Here is a 23,695-nt window from a genome sequence, read left to right on the forward strand (position 1 = left end):
GTTGAATCCCCTAGAACTTGAGTGGCTGAAGGTTGTGAGCTGTCAGGTAAGTTCTGGGAACAAAACTCAGATCCTCTATAAAAGCAATCAGTGTTCTTAATGTTTTTTTTATCCATAAAACTATTTTTAGAATAATTAAAAATTTTAATTTCTAAAAAAACTTACTCAAAGAAATGGTTTGGCAAACAATAGAATTTTTTTAAAAAAATAAAGTATCAGTGGAAATAGAAATTCTAAAACATTGACTTGCAAACAAATCTGCAAGAAATGAAGAACAAAAGAGTGTTTATCTTGCATGCCAAAGGAGGACAGGATAGGTGATATTGGCAAAGAACTGGGGTGCCAGAGCAAATGACCACTGTCTAGATGGACTTTGTTCTTGCACTTGACATCTTAGATGCGTGCATATACAGAAAGCTAGTCACCTGCAGTAAGATGTGTGTATACACATGCAACTAGTTACCAGCTGTAAGGTGAACACATATGCATACAGCTGTATGCATGAACCTGTACTAAGGTTCATGCACACACATACAGCTTGTCATCTGCAGAAAGGTGCATGCATATATTATATAGCTGGTCACCAGCAGTAAGGTACATGCATATACATACAGCTAGTCACCTGCAGTAAGATGTGTGTATATGTATATACATGCAGCTAGTCACCAGCAGTAAGGTGCATATATATATATATATACATACATACACACACACACACATATATACACACACATATATACACACACATAAAGAGAGTCCCCCACATGAAAGTGCATGCATACACATACAGTTAGATGCATGCATCTACATAAAGCCAGTCATCTGCAGTAATATGCATGCATATACGTAACGCTAGTGACCTGTAAGAAGATGCTAATATCTTCTCCCTGACCCCATCTCTGACTCTTCATTGCCCAAAACATCTCAGAAGAGGGGAAAAGAACAGGCAAATTTATCCAAAAGAATCTACAAGATTACAAATGTGAAATTTTAAGAACACAAATTTATTTTATTGTTTTACATAATAGCATTTTCCTTATTAAGGATGTGGAAATCCTTCACATAAAAATTGCTCCTGGAGATCCTCAGCGGTTGTAAAATTCTGGTACCTCATTATTTTTGGTAAAGACACAATTACTACACTCATTTTTTTCTGCAAACTGTGAACCAATTAAGAGTTAATATGATGTTTTTCAAAATTGTATTCTTTACTAGTAGTCAGGCACATTCTCAGAACAAATAGCATATAGAAAAAAATGACAAGCTTCAGTCAGAATAACAAGATTGTTCTCAAAAATTTCAGTTTTTCTGCCTGTGTTCATTTTTCTGAAAACATACTCAGTATAATGGCTTACAATAAAAATTATATAAAAGTATTGAGGAATGAGTTGTTCTAGAGATTCTTTTATATATAAAAAAGTTTATCTTTTGTATTGGAGCTTTAAATTTCTTATCTATATTTTTTAGTAAAGACAGAGACTGTCAGTCTTCTTCTTCATGGGGCAGCCAGAAAAATTGTTAACAAAGTTGTGTAGATGAAGACTATGTGTTGATTTTCCGGCTGCCCAGACCAAAATAATCACACAGAAACTATATTAAGTACAACACTATTTGACCGATGGCTCAGGCATAATTCTAGCTATCTTTTACTTCTTAAATTAAGCAATTTCTATTAATCTGTGTATCACCACAGGACTGTGGTCTAAGTTTCCGGCATCTTTCTCCTTTTGCAACATCATGGCATCTGCCTGACTCCACCTTCTTTCTTCCTGCATTCAGTTTAGTTTTCTCACCTAGCTCTATTCTGTCTTACCATAGGCCGAAGTAGCTTCTTTATTAACCAATGGTAATAAAATATATCACAGCATACAAGGGGGAATCCAACATCAAAGTTGAACTATGTATCTTGTAAATTTTATTTTAAGAGACAATTTGGAATTCAGAGGACAGCCCTACAAACAGATAGAGCCCTTAATAGTGTGTGTAAAATGTAACTGAAGAGACATTTTGAACAGAAGCAAAATCAGATTTGATCATTAATTAGATGAATCAGCAGTTGAAATGAAAATCTCAAATATAAGATCTGATTTCAAGTGACAAATAGAATTTTAGTAATTTTATGGAAAGAGGGAAATGATGAATTCATATTACTTGAAATTTAATATACCTCATTTAAGTTTATGTGATTAAATAAAGCACATAAGCCACGCATGGTGGCATTCTCGAAGCAGAGTCAGATAGATAACTGCAACTTCTAGATTTACTCAGATCTATATAGTGAGTTCCAAGTCAAATAGCCCAGGGAGAGAGAGAGAGAGAGAGAGAGAGAGAGAGAGAGAGAGAGAGAGAGAGAAGAGAAGAGAAGAGAAGAGAAGAGAAGAGAAGAGAAGAGAAGAGAAGAGAAGAGAAGAGAAGAGAAGAGAAGAGAAGAGAAGAGAAAGAAATCACCCAATAAAACTAAGCAAATGTTTAAATTTAGTTTGAGGAGGATGGTGAAAGAAATGTCCCTAACACTCAAAGACCTATGCATGTGCCAGGAGGCAATAACACTTCTGAAACATCCATGTGGAAACAGGGACATGGCTGCATGTACAAAATGAGATGTTATACCTACTACGTCCTACTATTGCTTACTGTCAATTCACTTCTATTTTCTTTAGTATCTTTATCTAGAATACAAAATACAAGTATTTGGCTTTGATGTTTTTTTAATTCAAAGATAGCTTGGTGTCTTGGACTGAAATAGAAAGTCAGTATGTTTCACCAGTGATTTATGCACAGTTTTACAAAACTGAGGTGTTATCTGAAGAGATGTAAAGGTCACCACCGAAAGTGACATTGGAAGGTAGATGAGCACAGAACATCCTACATTAACCAACCTGGTATTCCTACCCTGGAGTGTGGCTGTCTGCATGGGTCTCACCATCCCACATAGTTTAGGATTCTGTTTCTTCATTCTAATTTGATGTATGTCTCTCCATCTTTCTACTAGACTATTGGTTCTACGGATCAAGTTTCATGACAGGCTTTAGGCTATTTGATACAAACTTCTGCATGTGTGAGAGAATTTCTACTGAAACTTGTTTGCTTTATGCTAACAAGGTTATAAGAAAGGAAACCATTTTTCCTTGGTTTCTTCCAAATAACTACCCTGACAAAAGACAGTTTGGGTTACTAAAGTGCTTTAGACAATGCTTGTCAGATTGTTCAGGGTAACTTCTTTTAAAGTTAGACTTTCTATTTGAGACAGGAATGAACTCATTTAATGAGTAATGTTAAATATATTCCAGAATAAACAAATATTGAGTTCCGTGGCTAGGTTTGAGATAATGATCAAACGAGTGATCAAAAGTGAGAAACAGGCCTGAAGAAGAGACAGGGTCTGCAGATTATAATGCACCCCTGCTGTTTTGGCAGTGAAGAGATTGTGTCTTCAAACATGAGGACAAATGTGTAGAGAGTGACCCTGATTCAGAAAGTCAAAAGAAGAAGAGAAGAAGAAGGAGGAGAAGGAGGAGGAAGAAGAGAAAAAGAAGAAGACGAAGACGAAGAAGAAGAAGAAGAGGGAGAAGAGGGAGAAGAGGGAGGAGGAAAGAGAGTAGAGCAGAGGGAGAGGAAGAAAGTTCAGGAAAGAAGCACCATCTGTGTTTAGGACTTTTAAAATATTCAGAGAATGAATTGAGAAGGGGGAAAATGTAAAATAAATAAAGAAATAAAGAAATAGGATGTAAGACAGAAGTTGACTTGGTGGTGGCTGTATTAAAAGAAATGTCTTTTCATCATGGGAAGAGAGGAAAGGATGTATGGAGGAAAGGGAGGCTTGAGGAAGAAACTTTGGCCTTGAGTGACAGAGCAGAGGATGCTGATAGCTACAGAGATGAGGTCTAGTATGTTTGTTTACTCGTAGCTTTTCTTCATCTAAAAAAGTCAAAAACACAAAGTATTTTGAAAAGTAATTTTGTATAATAAAAAATGTTGCAGGCCATACAAAAAGTAGTCTTTATTTAGTATACTTAAAGGAGTTTCTTCTAGAAGTAGAAATAATAGCTTCTCAGGTTATATAATCCCACCATTCCATTGGATCAAAATCAATTGCCATTTTTCAATGGCTAAAAGCAATTGCTGTAGCATCAGCCACCCATATCTGACCAAAAGCAAAGTCACTAATAAGAAACTGATTAATGTAAATACCCTCTATTGAAAATTGATTTATGTAAAATTCAAGAAAATGTTTGCGGTGTGTAATTATTTCTTAGCTGCAAAGATAAATAGTAAACCCTATAAACATTGAAACATGAACCAGTTGAAATCTTGGGATACACAACAGCCTTTAATTAATGAGCTAAACTAATCCAAACAAACAGGGAGCTGTGCTATAAGATTTGGCTCTAAAAGGCTTTCATGCCAGTAATTGTAGTGATAAATTCTCATGCTCGTTTACTGAACATATTCTATATGTCTGGCATCTTCCCTTGATGTGATGTCATGCACTCACTTCAAAGTCATATAAAATGGACTTTATTATCTCCAATATATGTATTTATAACAAAGCTAGGACAACTCTGCAGCCAGTGGCAGTGATTTGAGGGGACATCCCACCTGGATCTGTCCTATCTCTATATCTCTCTACTATACCCACTGAGGATGCTTTGCTAATATATGCAACAAAAATTAATACAAATATGTTTACATTAATGTGTGTATTGAAAAGACATTGAGGTTTAAAGAGTCAATTTTTAAATTTTATTTGGCACTTTCATGTAAGTCAAAATTTCTATATGAGATTATTTTTTATCCCGCATAGATTTCAAAGTGAAAAATGTTTGCAAACTATTTCCATTGATAAAATTAATCATGTATTAGAAATCTAAAATAATAAATAATTCTTTTAAGTAAAACTTGTGTGTGTGTGTGTGTGTGTGTGTGTACTTCCTATGTTGTACACTGCCTTGAATCTATATTTGGGATAGTGGTGCCCCAGCAGTTGGTGACACTATTTTGAGAAGTTTGGGAAACTGTGAGGGTTGAAGCCCATCTGGAAAGTAGGTAACTGGGGTGAGTCCATGGGGATATATTATCCCTGACCTCTTCTGCTCACTGTCTGTTTCCTGATCCTCCATGAAGTCAACACTGTCCATGATAAAGAAAGACATCTATTGCTCAAGTGCAGGAGACCAAAGATCCATGGACTGTATGTCCTGTGCAACCACAAAGCAAAACAAGTCCTTGCTCCACTCAGCTGCTTCTGTCACATATTTTGTCACAGATATATTGTAGTAAGAGAACACCCGAAATCATGCCTCGTTCAAGTTCCTAGAGAACAAAGAAGGAGAACAGAGAGCAAGAGTGTAGCCTCTGCCTCTGCTTTCAGGACTCTTTTTAACCTCCCAGCACATTCTTAGCAACAGCATCTTTCAGATGATGCGAGGACCTGCCTAGGCAGAACTTGCCTGCCTCTCATCAGAAAGTGTGTTTTGATTTTTGTTCTTTCTTACCTGGGGTAAACAAGGCAAATTCACTTTTTAACCTTCCCCGAAAGTTGAGTAAAACTTTATATTTACATAGGTTCTATATGTATTAATGGATGAGTTATTTAAAATGTACTACCTTAGGTGGGCATGGGGGTACACACCTTTAATCTTAACATTCACTTGGGAAGCAGAGGCAGGTGGATCTCTCAGTTCAAGGCCAGCCTGGTGTGTAGCACAAGTTCCAGAATAGCCAGCCAGGGCTGCACAGAGAAACCGTGTCTAGATAAAAAATAAAAATTAAGATTTAAATAAAATTCAATACCTTTAAAATGAGAATGTAATTATACTAATCTCCAGATGTGTCTTACAGTTGCAGTTGCAGATGATTCTATTTTCTACTAAATTTAACAGAATGAGCAAAAACTTTAAACCACACTCATCTAAATATACACCAACTATAAACTGTCAATATATAATTACATATATGTGCCATTAAGTAAAATACTTTTATGTGTTATATTGAATTCAATATTTTATATTCTATTTTAGTGCAGGACTTAATTCTGTAGAATTATTATTAGCGCTGAAGTAAGTCTATTTCAATATTATTTTAAAATATAACTGGAAATAATAATTAAGTTTTCACATAAGCCCCAAATGGATGTTGTAATTACTCCACTACTACGTTGGAATGGAGAATAGGATCTCCATTGTTTGCTTTATTTCTAAAGTAGTAATCAGCAACAAATAATGACTAAACATTTGCTCTGGCCTAGATGGGACCAGGTGCATTCAGTGACTGAATATATTAGATATAAACCATGTAGACACAGTTCTCCACAGGTCATTATTGACTACCACACAATAGAGAAATAAAGAAAACATTATTACGAAGCTACTATGTATACACATTGTTTTGAGGAATTTTCAACTTATTTAATCGTATAATCAATTTTACAATTAGTCGCATTTCCCAAATAAGGAAACTGAGGCAAGAATTTGCTGTGTAGATTGTCCCAGGACACACAGCTAACAAGCATCGGGAGTAAGATTTTGAACCTCCAGATTCTCAGAGCTCACTGTAACTATTGAGATATAATTGCCATTTAATCCTCTTTGATCATTACGGAAGAAAAATGTCCTAGTTTCTGTTTGTCTAAACCAAATGATGAATGAAGACTACAGTTTAAGAGGTGATGTTAGAAACAGTAGGTGAAAAGGGGAATTTGCGTAGCTTGTGCAAGATGTCACTCTGACCATGACGTCATACTCTGGGACCTGCTCCTCCTCAATTCTGTTCTTTTAAACCTAAATAATCTTCTTTCATTCAAGGTTTCCTTGAAATGCTAAATCCATATATCTAGGATGTACTGCCCAAACCCCAGAAGGCTTTTCTGTTGGGAAGTAAAAGTTCTACTTTGACTTTCAAGTCTATTGAGTTATGTCATTGTAGATGGTGTGGGTAACACCTACCTGAGGGAAAAATCGATCTGTGAAAACGAGGGACACACAGAGACAGCAGTCGGCAGGAAGAAATGATCCACATATGCCCAAACCAGCTTTTCTCTGGCCTTTTCCAGCACTAGAGTCAATAAATGCTCTTTCTTGTTTACTTTGCTTTAAGGGACAGTGTCTCTTACCAAGACCACTTCCTCATTGACTTTTTGAATGCCTACAGTCTCTTAATTTCTTACTTCCTGTATTTACTTAGGAAGATAGGACTTTCGGGAGAAGGAGTTGTTTTGCTTTGGTGTGTCTGTCTGTCTGTCTGTCTGTCTGTCTGTCTGTGTCTGTCTATGTGTGTGTGTGTGTGTGTGTGTGTGTGTGTGTGTGTGTGTGTGTGTGTGTGTGAGTGTGTGTGAGTGTATATGTGTTCCTGAGGATTGAACCCAGGGCCTCACACATGCCAGGCACACATTCTGCCTTAGAATTCTTAAAGGAAATTTGAAGTAATCTAGTTCAATTTTCTTACATCTCAGAATGCCATTCGCAGCCACCTACACTCTCAGCTGCATGTTGCTCTAGGGCAGATAGAATGGAGCAGGTAAAGATCCATACTGTAGATATAAGGAACACATTTTGAAAACAATGCAAATAGAGAAAGATAAACTAATTCCCTGGTTATTTATCTCTTGATTAACTATATATTAGAATAAAAATAGTTTGCATCTGCTGGGATTAAATTGAATCTTCTATTAAAATTAGTTTCACATATTCTTTTTAAAAAATCTTTTAATGTTTCTATAAGACAATTTGCAACTATCTATGCACTCACATCACATTTCTTTTGGACACTGCTGGTCTAGAACATCCCTGATAAATGTTGATACAATCCCTGATTAAACACACGCTCGTTTACCCTCTAGTCAGACCCATCTATTACTGATTCCTCTATGTGATAAAATGGTATCTTGTCAACTGATCTGCAATTAATCACTTTGGAACTTCCCTCTAGTTCTGCCTCCTGTGTTTCACAGAGAACCTACTTCTCATGTGCATTCAGCTCTTCTGATTTGTTACAGGAAAGTTGTTATTCAATATGGCACAGTAAAAGCATAGACTTCTGTTGGAGACTGGGGGAGTTCTCTCTATTCCAGAAAGATATGGCCTGGAGAGAATGACACATTACAGACACTTGGCAAAGATGCTGTGTCTTGCCTTAAGTTATTTCATGAAAAATAGCATTGACCTCTGGCTGAGCAAAAAGACAAGTATTGAAAGACGATGGCAGTTCTGAGCCTGCTTTGAAGACATAGAGCCTGTACCAACATCTAGGGACTGAAACAGACTGTGTTGGTGATAGATAAGCGATTGCCCCTTATTATGAGCACCCGTGACAAAAGACAGGGAACATTCATTTTTAAATCTACAAATCCACTCAAATGAAATTGAAAAAAACAGATTAGTTCTTTCACGTATTATAAATAAGTGACTCTAGCTCTTGATGCATTCTCTTATGATTAAGCAGAATTCAAAACTCTTGCAAAAATAAATAAAACTGAAGGACTACTATTTGAATATTTGACAAATTCATATATTCAGAGTATCCTTGTTGTAGTGTATGGGCACTGGCATCAAACAAAAACTTAACTGAGATTTATTATTATTATTATTAATTATTATTATTTCTCAAAAAATACCAATTCAAATTTCCACCCTCCTCTCCTCCCACTCCCTCCATATACCCTCCCACTCTTCCCCCTCCAATCCCAAGAGAGGACAAGGCACCCTGCCCTGTGACAAGTCCATGGCCCTCCCTACTACAACTAGGTTCAGCAAGGTACACATCCAAAGAGAACTGGATCCCCAGTACATGCAGTAGAGGCAAATCTCAGTGCCACTGTCAGTGGCCCCTCAGTCTGCCCCCACGGTCTGTCTTTGAGGTTAAAATGTGTTTCTTGTAAACAACAGAAGGCTGGATCCTGTTTTCGTACCCATTCTTGTACCCTGTGTCTTTTTATAGGTGAATTGAGTCCATTGATATTAAGCTATATTAATGACCAGTGGTTGTTAACTCCAGTTATTTTTCGATAGTTGTGTTTGTGCGTTTTCTTTCTTTGGGTTACGCTGGTGGTGGTTATCAGATATCTATGTTATTGTGGGTAAAGTTAGCTTCCTTGGGTTGAGGTTTTCCTTCTAGTACTTTCTGTAAGGCTGGGTTTATGGATACATATTTTTTAAATCTGTTTTTGTCATGGAATATCTTTTTTCTCTATCGATGGTGAATGAAAGCTTTGCTGGGTATAGTAGTCTGGGCTTCCATCCATGGTTTTTTAGTATCTGCAGCACATCTATCCAGGACCTTCTGGATTTCATGGTTTCCATTGAGAAGTCAGGTGTAATTCTGATAGGTTTACCTTTATATGTCACTTGACCTTTTTCCTTTGCAGCTCTTAATATTCTGTCTTTGTTCTGTATGTTTTGTGTTTTGATTATTATATGGTGAGGGCATTTTTTTTTGATCCAGTCTATTCGGTGTTCTGTTAGCTTCATTTACCTTTATAGGGATATCCTTCTTTAGGTTGAGAACATTTTCGTCTATAATATTTTTCAATGTATTTTTTGTGCCTTTGAGCTAGATTTCTTCTCTTTCTTCTACCTCTATTATTCTTAGGTTTGGTCTTTTCATGGTGTCCCAGATTTCCTGAATGTTTTTTGTTAAGAATTTGTTGTATTTAATATTTTCTTTAACCAATGAGTCTATTTCCTCTATAGTATCTTCAGCGCCTGAGTTTCTTTCTTCTATCTCTTGTATTCTGTTGGTTATACTTGTCTCTGTAGCTCCTGTTCGTTTACCCAGATTTTCCATATGTAGATTTCCCTTGGTTTGTGTTTTCTTCATTACCTCTATTTCAATCTTCAAGTCTTGAACTATTTCCTTCACATGTTTTATTGTTTTTTTTTTAGTAAATTTTATTAAATTATAAAAGTTTCCATTTCCGCCCCCCCTCCCAACACCCTCCCACTCCCCCCACTCCCCCCCCTCCTTCCCCTCCGTCCCCCAGGGCAGTCAGGGTTTCCTGCCCTGTGGGAAGCTCCAGCTCCCTCCCCCTCCCTCCAGGTCCAGGAAGGCGAGCGTCCAAACAGACTGGATCCCCAAAATCCAGCATATGCAGAGGAAACAGGTCCCAGTGTCATAGTCAATGGCTTTTCAGAAAGACCCCGGGCCAGCCACAGTCAGAGAATCCGGCCAAATTCCGAGAATCTGGCTAGATCACGTCCTCGTTCAGTCCCAGTCCGACTGGCCCTGGTAAATTCTCATCAGATCCGTTCCCTTGTATCAGTGGGTGATAGCATCCCTCGCAGTACTGATTTCGTCTTTCATGTTCCTCCTCCTTCCACTCCCCGTCCGGACCTCGGGGGGGCTCAATCCGTTGCTCCAATGTGGGCCTCCGACTGCATAGCCGTCCTTCGCCAGACGAAGGATCTATGGTGATAAGCAAAATATACATCAGTATGGTCATGGGCCACGGCCGATTCAGGCACCCTCTCCTCTGTCCAGAGAGCAATCTGGGGGATTTCTCCTTGGACCTGGGATCCCATATATAATCAAGTCTCCTGTAAACCCTAAAAGGCTCCCTTAGTTGAAATATATTGTTCCCTGATCCCATATTCATCCTACCTCCCTCCCCCCCCATCCCCGGCCACCAAGCTTTCCCCGTTCCTCCCCTACTCCACACGTGTTTTATTGTTTTTTCTTGGTTTTCTTGAGTTTCTTTGATGGATTTATTAATTTCTTCTAACTTTTTGTTTGTCTTCTCTTTCATTTCTTTAAGGGACTTTTTCACTTCCTCTTTAAAGATCTCCATAATTTTCATAAAGTTACATTTAAAGTTGTTTTCTTTTACTTCTTCTTGGTTAGGATGATCAAGTCTTCCTTTTGTGTGTCTGCTGGGTTCTGGTGTTACCATGGTGTTTTTTAGGATGTTGGAGGAATTCTTGCATTGGTGCCTACCCATCTCTTCCTTCAAATGAGGCAGGCAGTGTCTTGGCGTCTTGGTCCAATCCTTTATGTGACTGTCTCTCAGTTCCTCTCAGTATTGGAGCAAGCTCCCAGGTCCCCTCAGTATTGGAGCAATCTGCATTACAGCGTTTCACTGAGCTCACAGGTGAAAATCTGAGATTAATTTCATATCATAAAATGACCAAAAGCACACTCTGAAACTAGAAATACATTTTGTCAAAGACCACTATTTTTTATTTATCTTTGTTGCAACTTCAAACACTTGATTAATCAATAAGATTTACATTTTAGTACACTAACAATATTTATTCTAAACTAGAGAAAACCTCTTACTACAAATGAAATTTTTAGTAAAACTTTATATAAGAGAAGTTCTAAAGTTCAGTCCAGAACCTGATTAGAGCATACTGGACCTGTGGGTATAGGAATGTGCCTCCAGTTATTCAAACATACAACTTATGAAGGAATAAACAGTACAGTGATGAGTTTATTTCAAAACATTCACAGTCACTAAGACATTCTACAGTCCTTCACACTCCACAAGTACCTTACTAAAATTATAATCAGCAGTCACAAATAAAAGTATTAGCTACACAATGCTAAATTATCTAGTTAATTCTATTTACTCAACTCAAATAGTTCAACTACAAAAATATTAAAATGAATTGATGAGATATATTTTTTTAAACAGTGACCAGACAATCTAGGGAATCTATTATGGTTTGTTCAAATTGTCTATAAACAGGGCTTCCACCCTCTTAGCACAACTTCAGCAAGTCATTTGACTCCCTTTACAATATGATAACTCTCTGATCCCTATGTGCCTCCCTCCAAACTCCAGGAGTTTCTCCACAACATAAGACCAAAAACTGCTAAGATACTGTGGCAGTGGGCACTAGATCACACTGGACAATGACGTGTTTACACAATTCCTCTAAATAGCTTACAGATTAAGTCATACTCTGAAAACTTTCCCAAACATGCCTCCAGGTCTTCAACCACAGACTAGCTAGGAACTACACTCCCCAGTGATTTCTTTCACTAGTTTAATGATCCTGACCGTCAATAACTTAGCCTAATACTCATGTCCTTGCAAAATGCAACCCTTCTCCTTTGTGAATGAATAACACCCAGAATTGGGTTTAACCAATTGCAAATATGAGAATGTCAATCCTATCATAAATAAATTATATGACATAGTGCTGTAGCGTCCCTCCATGATTATTTTACATTGTCTAGAACTGGGAGGCTGCAAATGTGTAATAGCAAACTGAAGAGATGCAAGATCTCCTCTAGCTGGTGACTATATGCCTGAAAGAAAGCCCTAAATGAACAGAAGAAAGAACAAGAAAACATTTTCCTACATTCTTCATGACTCTATAATTTATACAAGGAATCTTTTGCAGAGAATAAGTTAAATATGTTGGTGACATGGGAGTGCTAAATAGAATACTAGACAAGGTTCCTGGCAGTTATACAATTTTCTTTACACAAGCTAAAATGTTCTATTTAACATAAAAAAATCCGATCAGCAACTATAAATACCTTCAACATTAAAAAATTTATTTAGATAATGAAAAGAAAATATGACAAAGTTTAAGTGACAGGAAATCTCATATATGATATATACATATCAGAGCTATTTTATATATATAGTGCAGGAAAAGGTCAGAGGCAGAGCTGGTTAGGGCATGTCTGGATCATCTCTGCCTGCCTGCTGCTGTTCTGTGTGTCCCTCATTATCAAAGATTGATTTTTCTCTCAGGTAGGTGTTACTCACAAGATAACCAGCTTCTACAATGACATGACTCAGTAGGTTTGAATGTAGAACTTTCATTTCCCAACAGAAGAGCCTTCTGGGCTCGTGGCAGTAAATCCTAGATTCAAGGATTTAACATTCCAAGCAGACCTTGAATACGAGGTTATGTTGGTTTAAGTGATAATTTATGTATTCATTCATTTTTCTTTTTCTTGGTAATTCTTTCTTCGGTCATTATAATTCAGTTATCAAACCTGTTCAGTGGATCTCTCATTTTAGTCATTGAAAAGATTTTTATATATGGCTAATTTAGAAAGAGTGTGTGTGTGTGTGTGTATACATTGATGTATACATGTATGTACAGCTATTTTAGAATTAAATATGTATGCATGGCTATTTTAAAATCAAAAACGTTTCAGTGAATGAATGAGCCTCAACTTATTAAGTACATTGATGAAATATGATCCTTAAACCCAAGGAACTTTTGTACTTCAAGAAAGATGAGTGATGGATGGTCATATCTACACTATGCCATAGCCAAATGGTTGGAATTCAAATGGTTAAACTCACAAGTAACAATAGAAAGTCAAGGCACTAGACTCAGGGAATCAAAATAAAACTGACAGAGGACTTTCCATTCAAATCAGTTAAGTTATGCAAGGTTCATTTAAAAAGGAAAAGAGAGACAACCAACAGTTTGCTGTCCAACAATATAGAGATGAAATCTGAAGATGAAGTAATGATATTCTAAGATAAACAAAGACTGAAAACTCTGTGGCTACTCTACCTGTCATGTTTAAAATACTGATGGAAATGTCAATGATATAAGAAATAAACATCAAATAATAAGTTGAAATAGAAAGAAAATTAAGAGTTCAGGAGTGATATATAGATAAACGTAAAAGACTCTATGAATGTATTATTTCTCTTTTTCTAATTTACTTGAAAGATATAAGGTTGTAAAAGAAACAATATTTGTTCCAATGTGTTGTTAGGATCTGAAGTATATTCAGATGTATCATATTAGACAAAAGAAGAAAGAAAAAGATGAAACAGAGCAAAAAGTCTACAGTGTTTCAGAATTAAGTATGTGTTAGCTTTCAGAGTAATTAGACTGTAAAAATTCAAATACATATTGTATTTTTAAAATATTCCAAAATAAATAAATTTAAAATGTCACTTGAAATTAACAAAGGAATGTGGAAAGAATGTGGGCAGAATAACAAAAATAATAAGTAAGGCAAACAGACACCAACTCCATAGGAAGCACAATAATAACTGTCTCAAAACAAGAAGGTGCACTAGCTAGGGAGTAGGGGAAATATTTGTTCAACAGGAGAAAATAAACGAAGAAACAAAGAAATAAGCTTAGAAAACATATTGAAAAGAAAAAGCAAATTGGAAAAAGTAAATGGTCACAGTATAAGTCACAAAACATTCCATTTAGAAGACAATATTAATAAATCTTATATTAATATCACAAAATTAAACTTAAAAAATAGACACATGCACTATGGAAAAAACATGGAAGTTTCTGAATATATTAAAAATAAAGGAACATATAAAAAGCTATATATGCAAGTTGCAGTCCTAAAACAACATTTAACAATTTCTTTCCACAAGCAGGCGCATTTCTGTGAGTTTGAGGCCAGCCTGGGCTACAAAGCGAGTGCCAGGACAGGCTCCAAAGCTACACAGAGAAACCCTGTCTTGAAAAACCAAACCAAAATAATAATAATAATAATAATAATAATTAATAATAATAATAAATGTGCTTGAATTCCTTTGCACACGAAAGGACTGTAACAGATTTTTGTGGGCCATAAAGCAGCTCTGAAATTATGACATGGAGACTTAATATTTGTTATGAATTCCTCGCCTTACTTTACACTTGTACCACTAGCTCTTGTAGCTTAATTTAGCCCATTTTTTTTTGTCTAAATTTTGCCTTGGAGCTCTTACCTTTCTTTCACTTTCTGTGACTCACTTTCCTGCTTCTTCTAGTCTGTCTGTCTGGCAGCTGCCTGGCTGGGGGTGGCCCTGGGAAATTTCTCTCTTTCTCCCTCATTCTCTTCTTTCTCCTCTTTCAATCAGAGATTCCTCCTCCTGCTTACTCTTTCTTCCCACCAGCCCCACTTATTCCTCTACTGCCGAGCTATTGGCTGTTCACCTTTTGATTAGACAAACAGGTGCATTGGCCAGGCAAACCAACACATCTTTCCATCTTTAAACAAATGTAGCATAAACAAATGTAACATATATTTGCCTAGTTAAAGTAATATTCCACAACAAATGACTTTCTTGGCAGAACTCTAATAGTGTAGGTATTAAGACCAATAATTAATGAATGGGACATCTGGAATCTGGAAGCTAAAAACCTTCTATACAGAAAAGGACATCATCATTCGAGCAAAGTGACAGCCTACAAAATGAGAAAAGATCTTTATCAATTTTCATCTGATAGGTAGTATCTAGAATATGGAAAGCACTCAAAAAATGTACATCAAGGAAACAAATAGCCCAGATTTTAAAATGGAATGTGGACCTAAATGAAAAGTCTTCAAAGTATGAAATACAACACATCATGAAAACATGTAGTTGGGCAGACACAGAAGTGTGTAGAATCTGAAAGGAGTTGGTGAAGGGAAAGAATATGATAAAATATTATTTTGTATAAAATTTTAAAATAAAAATATATAGTTGGATATTTTAACATTTCACTCAAGAATAATTTATCAAACAAATGAATAGAGTACTGTAGACTTTTTTGTTCTAATACTCATTCACTTTTTTGACATCCTAAAAACAAGGTGAGATATTAAAAGGGGAGAGGTGTAGGAGGTAAGTAAGTCATGACTCTACTCTCATGAATTGGGTCAATGTTTTTGTAAGAATGTTACACCCAGAGAATTAACTATCCCTGCGTACTGCAGGAAGTTAGAGTAAGTCAGCAGTTTGTATGCAAGCCATTCAAGGGTCCTTAGAAGCATTTGATTATGTGATACCATAATCCTGGACTCCAGAGTCTAGAAGTATGAAAGAACGTTTCTGTGGTTTGTTGCGCCACCCAATTATGGTATCTGATTACAGCAGGCAAAATAGCCTAAGACACTGATAATAAATGCACAGCACTAATGCCATGGTGATGAGAGTGATTCCACTTGGTTCTATCCCCAGCAGCAGGATGCATATACTGCCCCAGAGCCTACAGAACATTTCCCCCCAAGAGACCATTAAACAGTCCACAAGGAAAGTCTTGATGCACTGATTAGAAATGGCTCTGGTATGGTATTTCACCATGAGAAAACTGAACTGAGCAGAAGCAATACCACAGCATACCAAAATTCGCAGAGTACAGCCAACAGTTATGTAGTAAGTTTATAGTAATCACAGTGGCACTTTAGAAAATAAGGCTTCCAAATAAATAATATAAATTCAAACGTTAAGAGGCTAGAAAATGAGGCTAACTAGAGAGATGACTCAGTTGTTAAGAGTACTTGATGCTCTTCCCAAGGGCCCAGGTACAGTTTTCAGCACCGATGGCTATACCTCCAGTTCCAGGCGATCCAACACCTCTTCTGACCTCTGGCAGGTACTGCATACACATGGTACACATACAGACAAACAGGCACACATACATATACATCAACAAATGTAAATTTTAAAATGGATAAAAATAATAGAAAAAGAACAACTTACGCTAGAGCTAAGCAAATGAGAGAAACGATTAAGATGAAAGCAGACATCAGTTAAACAGAAAAGTGTAATGAGCCCGCCATCTTGGCTCATTTGTCATATTCTGTCTCTGATCTGGAGATTCTGGAGATTCTGTGACAATTTCTGTTACCCTGAGGTATACTAGTGTGGGAGAATCATAGGAATGATAAGATGTTGGATGGACAGGATCCCAGGGATTGACGCTGCATTACCAAGGCTGCATTAGTTTGGAAGTTGGCAATGAGCACGCATTTGAGATACGGTGTGCAATGAAAGCCCTAACTCAATACCTTCCAGCTGTTCAGAAACTGAGTTCCTCAATCAAGACTAGCAAGAAAAATCAAGAGGCATTCCTGATAAGTGAAAATCTCCAACAGCAGTATATCAAGTGAAGAGATGCTTGAAAACCAAAGGTTCAACAGAAAAGCTACCGACAGACAAAATCCTATGAATTTAAAACATATATGGAAATATTTTGCCTGAAGTCACAGCATATCAAGAGATGAATCTCACACCTGTGGTGTTGGAAGCATAAAGAATGTAAAAAAAAAAATCTATTCTAAGTCAGCCCCTATTCAACACCAGTGACTTCCAACAGGGAAGAATCCCTATCACTGTAAAGTACACAGGAAAGCTTTGTCCTGGAAGTCGCCTCACCGCATAGTGTACCAGTGAATTTGTGCAACTGAGAAGCCCGACGGGTGCAAAGAACACTGGAAAGCTTTCCAGTGCGAACCACACCTCTCTGAACACGGAAGAACTGGTACAAGTAAGAAGCCTTATCACTGAGGAGAACACAGGAAACCTTTCTACCGCAAGCCCTGTCTCACTCAACACAAGAGAACTCTAGACAAACTCCATGTATGTAGAGAAAGTGAGAAAGCTCTCTGTGGTCGGTCTTGGCATCAGAGAATACATGCATGGATAGAGTGTGTAAAAGCCTTCCATTGTAAGTCTGATCTTAGTTAACATTAGCGAAACATAGACATGTGAGACCCAATGAATATAAAGAATGCAACCTTCTTACAAAAAAAAAAGTACAAAAATGACCAAGGAATCAAGGAAATGGAAATGAAATTATGCACCATCTTCCTCAGAAAGCCAAGGGAAAAACAGGACTTTGCACGGGCATCTTAATTGCCATTCGGAGCCTTGCCTTCCCACTTTAGTATTCTCACAACTGAACAACACAGTGTCCCTGATGCAGCTGGATGCTGAGATCAGAGGCAGAAGGTGCTCCCTGCAGACAGGCAGTCTCTCCCATTTCTGTCTCTGCATTACCACCAGCCTCTAAAAAGATGAGAGAGCTGAACTCAAGCGCCTTCAAACTCAGCAAAGACACTTATTCCCTCCAAATGTATATGCAATGAAGAGAGGGTCGTGTACCCTAACAGTCCAGGCAGGTTCATGCTAGAGATACAAAAATTACAATTAAAACTTGGAGTTGTGATTAAATATTTTTGCGAGGTACATAAGGGGATGAAAATAACTGTGCTTCCCACAGTACTACTAAACAGTTCTCTTCCCACCTAAGACAAGATTTTCAAGTCACCCTCCTCTTTTGTATATTGGGGAAGGGCAGCTGGTGTCATCTTTCAAGTCCTGCCCATCCCGGTGCTTCTCAGGGATTGTCACCTGCCCCCAGGCTGGCTAAGCTCTGTTTCACTATACAGTTACTAGAGAAGGATGCATGTCAAATTACTTAGCAAAACTGGAAGGAAAAAAATAAAAAGCCTTCAGAGTCCATCACTAGTGATCCAGGGAGTAGTAACAAAAGGGCAGAGAAAAATAATTGGTCTTGTAATTGCATTTTGTCAAACTCCTAGATAAGCAGCCAGCAATTTTGCATTAGAATGCATTTGGTTAGCCCATTTACAATGGACTGGTAATCCCATACATATTTATTGCTAAATGAAAGAAAGCAGCATAAGCTTTTACCCTTTGAGAAAGGTCTGTAACGTGCATGGTGTCAGTGAAGTATGAAAACATGGTGATTTAGTTGCTTCTTAATTTGTCAAAGGCTTGGCCGGGATGGCACATGCACCCAGGCTGACTGCAACTGCTTAAGGCATGCTCCTGAGGCCAAGGGTGAGCATATGCTTCACCTAGAGATCTATGGTGCCCGCAGCTGCTCCCTGCTCTGACCTGAAGCAGGGTAATATGGAACCCACAGATTAGCAAACATAATCTTGAATGAGAAGTAGAATGAGCCCATAGAATAGAATGAACACCAGAGGAGAACAAGGAAGACAGGAAAAAGAAGCACTTTCCCTGAGACGATTTCATGTCTTTGTGCACTGCATAATGTTCATCCTTCACACTGGCTAAGGAAATAAACCATTTTTTTTCTCTGAATGGAATGGCGTAACTCGAGTAATAAGCATATTCCAATTCTTTATGCGGTGTGTGTCCAAGAGCAAATATTAAAAATATATTGTGTATGGTTTTGCAGGTTATTTTACATCTTTGTCTACTCCACAAAAGATTTAGACAGCAAATAATAAGAACAGAAAAAATTAAAAGGACTAAAGCATCTATTAATAAAATAAAGAAAATAGTTAAAATTACAAAGAGAAAGGTAGGGAAAGAAATCTCAGGCTTCTGGCAGAGAAATATCTAATTAAACATGATAAATAGAAACATCCTTTGCAAAACCAGAACAAAAAGAAATTCAGCAAAAGAATATGATTGTCTCGGCATTTAAAAATGTTATTATAATTCCTCAGATGTGGCCATCATTGTTGCATTTGTTTCTTTTGTAATATTGGTATGAAAGTAAGTCCAAATGGTCAGTGAATAGTGAGTGCATGGCTGTGTGTGTGTGTGTGTGTGTGTGTGTGTGTGTGTGTGTATGCACCCGCGTGCATGCATGCTGTCTATATTGCATTTATCTGGCATGTATATTTGTATAAACATGTATTTGTGTGTGCGTCTGGTGTCTGTCTGTATGTGCACCTGTAAGCAGACGTCTCTATGTGCATGTGTGGAAATATCTACAAATACCTAAAGAGGAAGCTCAAAGGTTACTTGTGAGTTTGAAGATTGAAACTCTTAGAACAAGAGTCATAAAAGGAAAAGAATCATTCTCCCTAAGTGCTGCTGGGTATGTGGTGCCTTCCAGGCACTGGGGTACAGAGTAGCCAAACATGGTCTTGTTCTCTGCATATCCAAAGGGTTTATAGAAGGCAGAAATGTGTCCTGCAAGGAGAAGGAATGACTGCTGTGTTAGGTTTAGCCATAGGAAACAGTCATTTTGGGAGGTCAAAAAATTCAAATATTAAATTTCAGATACTTAAAATTTTGTCTCAGGATTCTTATGTTGCTTTTGTCTTCGACAGCATTTGGGAATGAGTTTGTCAAGGGGATATATTTGCCCATGAGAAAAGTTACCCTCTCAGACAAAGTGGCTTGTTGGGGAAATGGAAACAACTTTCCTGGAACTCCAAGAACAAGCACTGGACTCTGCTGAATTGCCGGTTAAATGGAAAGGACCCCCACTTCACTATGGCGTTGCTGCCCTGTCAGTTATATTCTCCACACTCCTGGCACACCCAGCACATCTCTGACTTATAACCGTTGCCTCCAGCCTTCTTGGTCCGCTGAGAACGACAGGCGTGGAATGGATCATATCCACACAGCTCATTTGTTTTTTTATGGGACCTAGCTGTAAAACTCAGCCAGTTTAAACACCAGCTGCCTTTCTGACTTTGATGCTAACCAGTAGGAAAATCATCTGTGACTGTAGGAATAAAATGGCCATGGGTGGTGGTGTTGCCGATTCATGAGACGAGGATGTGGCAGACAAGCACTGTAGGCTACTGCCACCTCCACCCCTAAAGTTTGATGTGAGCACCTGAGCTGGTACTAGAGCTATAAGAAGACCAAATCAATAACATTTATTTTGTTTGTAGCCGTTAGAACATCTAAAGTGTACATTCAAATTATCATTACCCGGAATATCACTAACTTCATCAAACCCGACATTTCTGCATTGAGTAATTCACATCAGTGCTGGGATACAAGGCTGAGATGGGAAATGACTGATTAAGCCTAACAGCCTGATGCCAGCGATTATTGATTGAGTCCTCCAGGGAATACAAGGAATAATTGATAGTCATTGCTTTTCTAATCGCTCAAATTTAGATATGCTTTAATATCTGCTCTTTGACTTTAAGATAAAGGGATTCTCATAAAGCCAAAGGCCCCAGCGAGCCTGTGAGTTTCAACACTGACAGCTTCTGTCCCATTCTACCATCTTGTCATCCGCTTTCCTATTGTCACTCTCGGGAGTTCAGTTCACACAGCCTGCCATTTCTGTTAAAAAAAAAAAAAAGTCATGTGTCTTGTCTAGCAATCAATGACCCTATAATGAGGTGGTTATTTTTGACATATGTAGCATCTTGTCTGGTTATAATAAATAGCAAATGGAGCATGAGACAAATACCACAGGAAAGTACTTTTACATATCTAATGTGGTGTAAGCACAAGGAAGTCTCATTCAACTGTCACTAATTAATGCTATTAATAAGTCAGTGGTCACCGTACAAAGGCAGAAATCAGTACCATCCCTGAACTACCAGAACAGTAGTCCTTCACGCTGAAGCTACTCCATCTCCTGCCTATTCTACCTGAAGTTGGTCATACAGCCAGTAACGTGTCTCTTAAGCTGAGGACTTACCGAACTCAAAAGTTGGTCAGCAAGGGATTTTGTTCTCAAGAGGCTTTGCAAACTCATTTTCTTCCATCTTCATTTCTTGTACTTTTTGATGATTTTATTGAAAATATTTTTTTCAGGTTTGCACTCCCACGAGCAATGGAGGAGTGCTCCCTTACTCGGCATCCTCTCCAGGATAAGCTGTCATTGGTGTTTTTGATCTTAGCCATTCTGACTGGTATAAGATGGAATCTCAGAGTCATTTTGATTTCCATTCCCTGATGGCTAAGGACGTTGAACAATTCTTTAAGTGTCTTTCAGTCATTTGAGATCCTTTTGTTGATAATACTCTGTTTATATCTGTAACCCACTTTTTAAATTGGTATTTTGCTGTCTACTTTCTTGAGTTTTTATGTATTTTGGAGATCAGTCCTCTGTCCAAAGTGGGGTTGGTGATGGAAGCAGATGCGGGGATTCACCACTAAGCACTGGGCCGAGCTCTCAGAGTCCAGTACAATAGAAAAAGGAGTAATAATATAAGCAAAGATGTCAAGACCATGGGGAAACCCAGAGAAACAGCTGACATGAGCTCATGGGAGCTCACTGACTCTAGACTAACAGCTGGGGAATCTGTGTAGTCCCAAATTAGATCCTCTGAATATGATGACAGTTGTATGGCTTGGGCAGTCTGTGGGATCACTGGCAATGGGACCAGTATTTATCCCTAGTGCATGAACTGGTTTTTTGGAGCCCATTATCTTTGAAGGGATACATTGCTCAGGCTAGATATAGTAGGGAGAGCCTGAGTTCTGCCTCAAATGATGTGCCAGACTTTGTTGATTCCCTATGGGAAGCCTTACCCTCTTGGGGGGAACTAGAGGAAGGGAAAGAGTGGAAACTGGGATTGGTTTTTAAAATGAGAAAAGATTGTTTTTTAAAAAAACAAATTAAAAAACACTTTTTCACATAGTATATTCCGATTACAGTGTTCTCTCTCACACTTCCTCCCAGATCCTCACCACCTCCACAGCCACCCATTCGTACTTTCCCTTTCCTCTCACTAGAAAACAAACAGGCCAATAAACAGACAAGAATATAGAAATGAATGGAAACACAAATTTTTTAAAAAGTAAGAAAAAACATGAGAGGAAAACATGCACACATACAGACACACATACCATAAAACACAATAGATAAGGAAATCATAATAGGTAACAAAAGACAAATAAGATTAAAATGTCAAAACAAAGCATTATTAAACAAAAGATCTCCCAAAATATCACAAAGTCTCTTTTGTGTTGGCCTTTGGCTGCTGGATATGGGCCTCCCTTAAGTGTGGTTTGTATACTCAGTGAGACTACATTGGAAAAAAACTACATTTTCCTTTGTGAACAGTTGTTGAATGGAGATTCCAGGTTAAGGTGGGAGTTTGTGTCTACTTTTCTTCCCTGTGCTGGGACCCCATCTGGCTTGGGCCTATGCAGGCCCCATGCATGCCACTGCAGTATCTGAGAGTTCATTTGTGTGTCAGCCCTGTTGTGTCTGAAACAACTGTTTTCTTGGTGTCCACCCTCATGGGTACTTACCATTTTTCTGCCTCCTCTTCCACATAGCTCTCTGAGCCTTGAAGACACCCCGAACTGAGTGTTCTAAGGTCTCTCCCTCTTTGCGCCTTGTTCAGCTGTGGGTCTCTGTGTTAGTTTCTATAATTAGGTCTCCTGTCTACCACAGGAGGTTTCTCTGATGATGGCGGCATCAGACAGTGACGTATGGGTAAAACAGGATGTCATGGGGGCTCTTTGTGTTGCTATGTTCCTTTAACAGACCAGTAGTGTCTGGTTATCCCCCTGGATCCATAGCCTATCTAGTCTTTGGTTCTTGACCAAATCAGTGTCAGACACAGGTTCTATCTCACAGAGAGGGCCTTAAATCTAATGAGAGAGTGGTAAGTTACTCTTGCAGTATTTGTGTTCCTAGAGTAGCACTGTAGCAAGCAAGCAGGTTACTATTGTAGAGCGAGGGATTTGTAGTTGAGTTGGTGTTTAACTTTCTCTGCTGGTAGCATGCACAGTGACTTCCAGTGCCACTTGAGTATGTGTGTGTGTTCTGGGGTGGGGTGTGGCGTGTGAATATGCTGAGAAGAAGAGATATATAGATGGGGAGCTTTTCCAAAGGAGAACGCTGTGGAAATAATAGTTTGAATCACATCTGTCTCTCAAGGGTCTACATGTTAAGTGTTTGCTCCCTGGCCTTGAATGCTATTCAGTGGTAGACACTTTAAGAGGAATGGCCAAATGAAAGAAGGTTAGACGGCTGTGGGGTATGATCACAATGAGTATAGTGGGACCCTGTCCCTACCCCCTGCTACTTCTCTATTTCCTTCCTCTTATGATATGCAGTCTAACCATAGGTTAAAGTAAACTGACTAGCCAAGTTTGGACAGAAATATCTCAAACCAGGAGTCACAATAAATATTTCCTCGTTAAAAATCAAAACAACTTCAGCTGACACAGAATGTATATATGTACAACAGGCTATCAATATTCACAATGTAAACCAAATTAGTTTTAGACACATTAGCCTCCTGCCCCAGCTCCCCAAGTCTACAAGCATGTACTATCACACACAAC

The 23,695-nt window shown here is 38.1% G+C and overlaps 1 protein-coding gene across 1 annotated transcript in view; it reads left to right on the forward strand.

Moving 5' to 3' along the window:
* Nkain3 (sodium/potassium transporting ATPase interacting 3) overlaps nt 1-23,695 on the forward strand; it is a 642,299-nt gene that overhangs the window by 466,315 nt on the left and 152,289 nt on the right. The gene's annotated exons all lie outside the window — the stretch shown is intronic.

The sequence above is a fragment of the Myodes glareolus genome, chromosome 16 (genome assembly GCF_982192425.1).
Source record: "Myodes glareolus chromosome 16, mMyoGla1.1, whole genome shotgun sequence".
Classification (NCBI taxonomy): Eukaryota; Metazoa; Chordata; class Mammalia; order Rodentia; family Cricetidae; genus Myodes; species Myodes glareolus.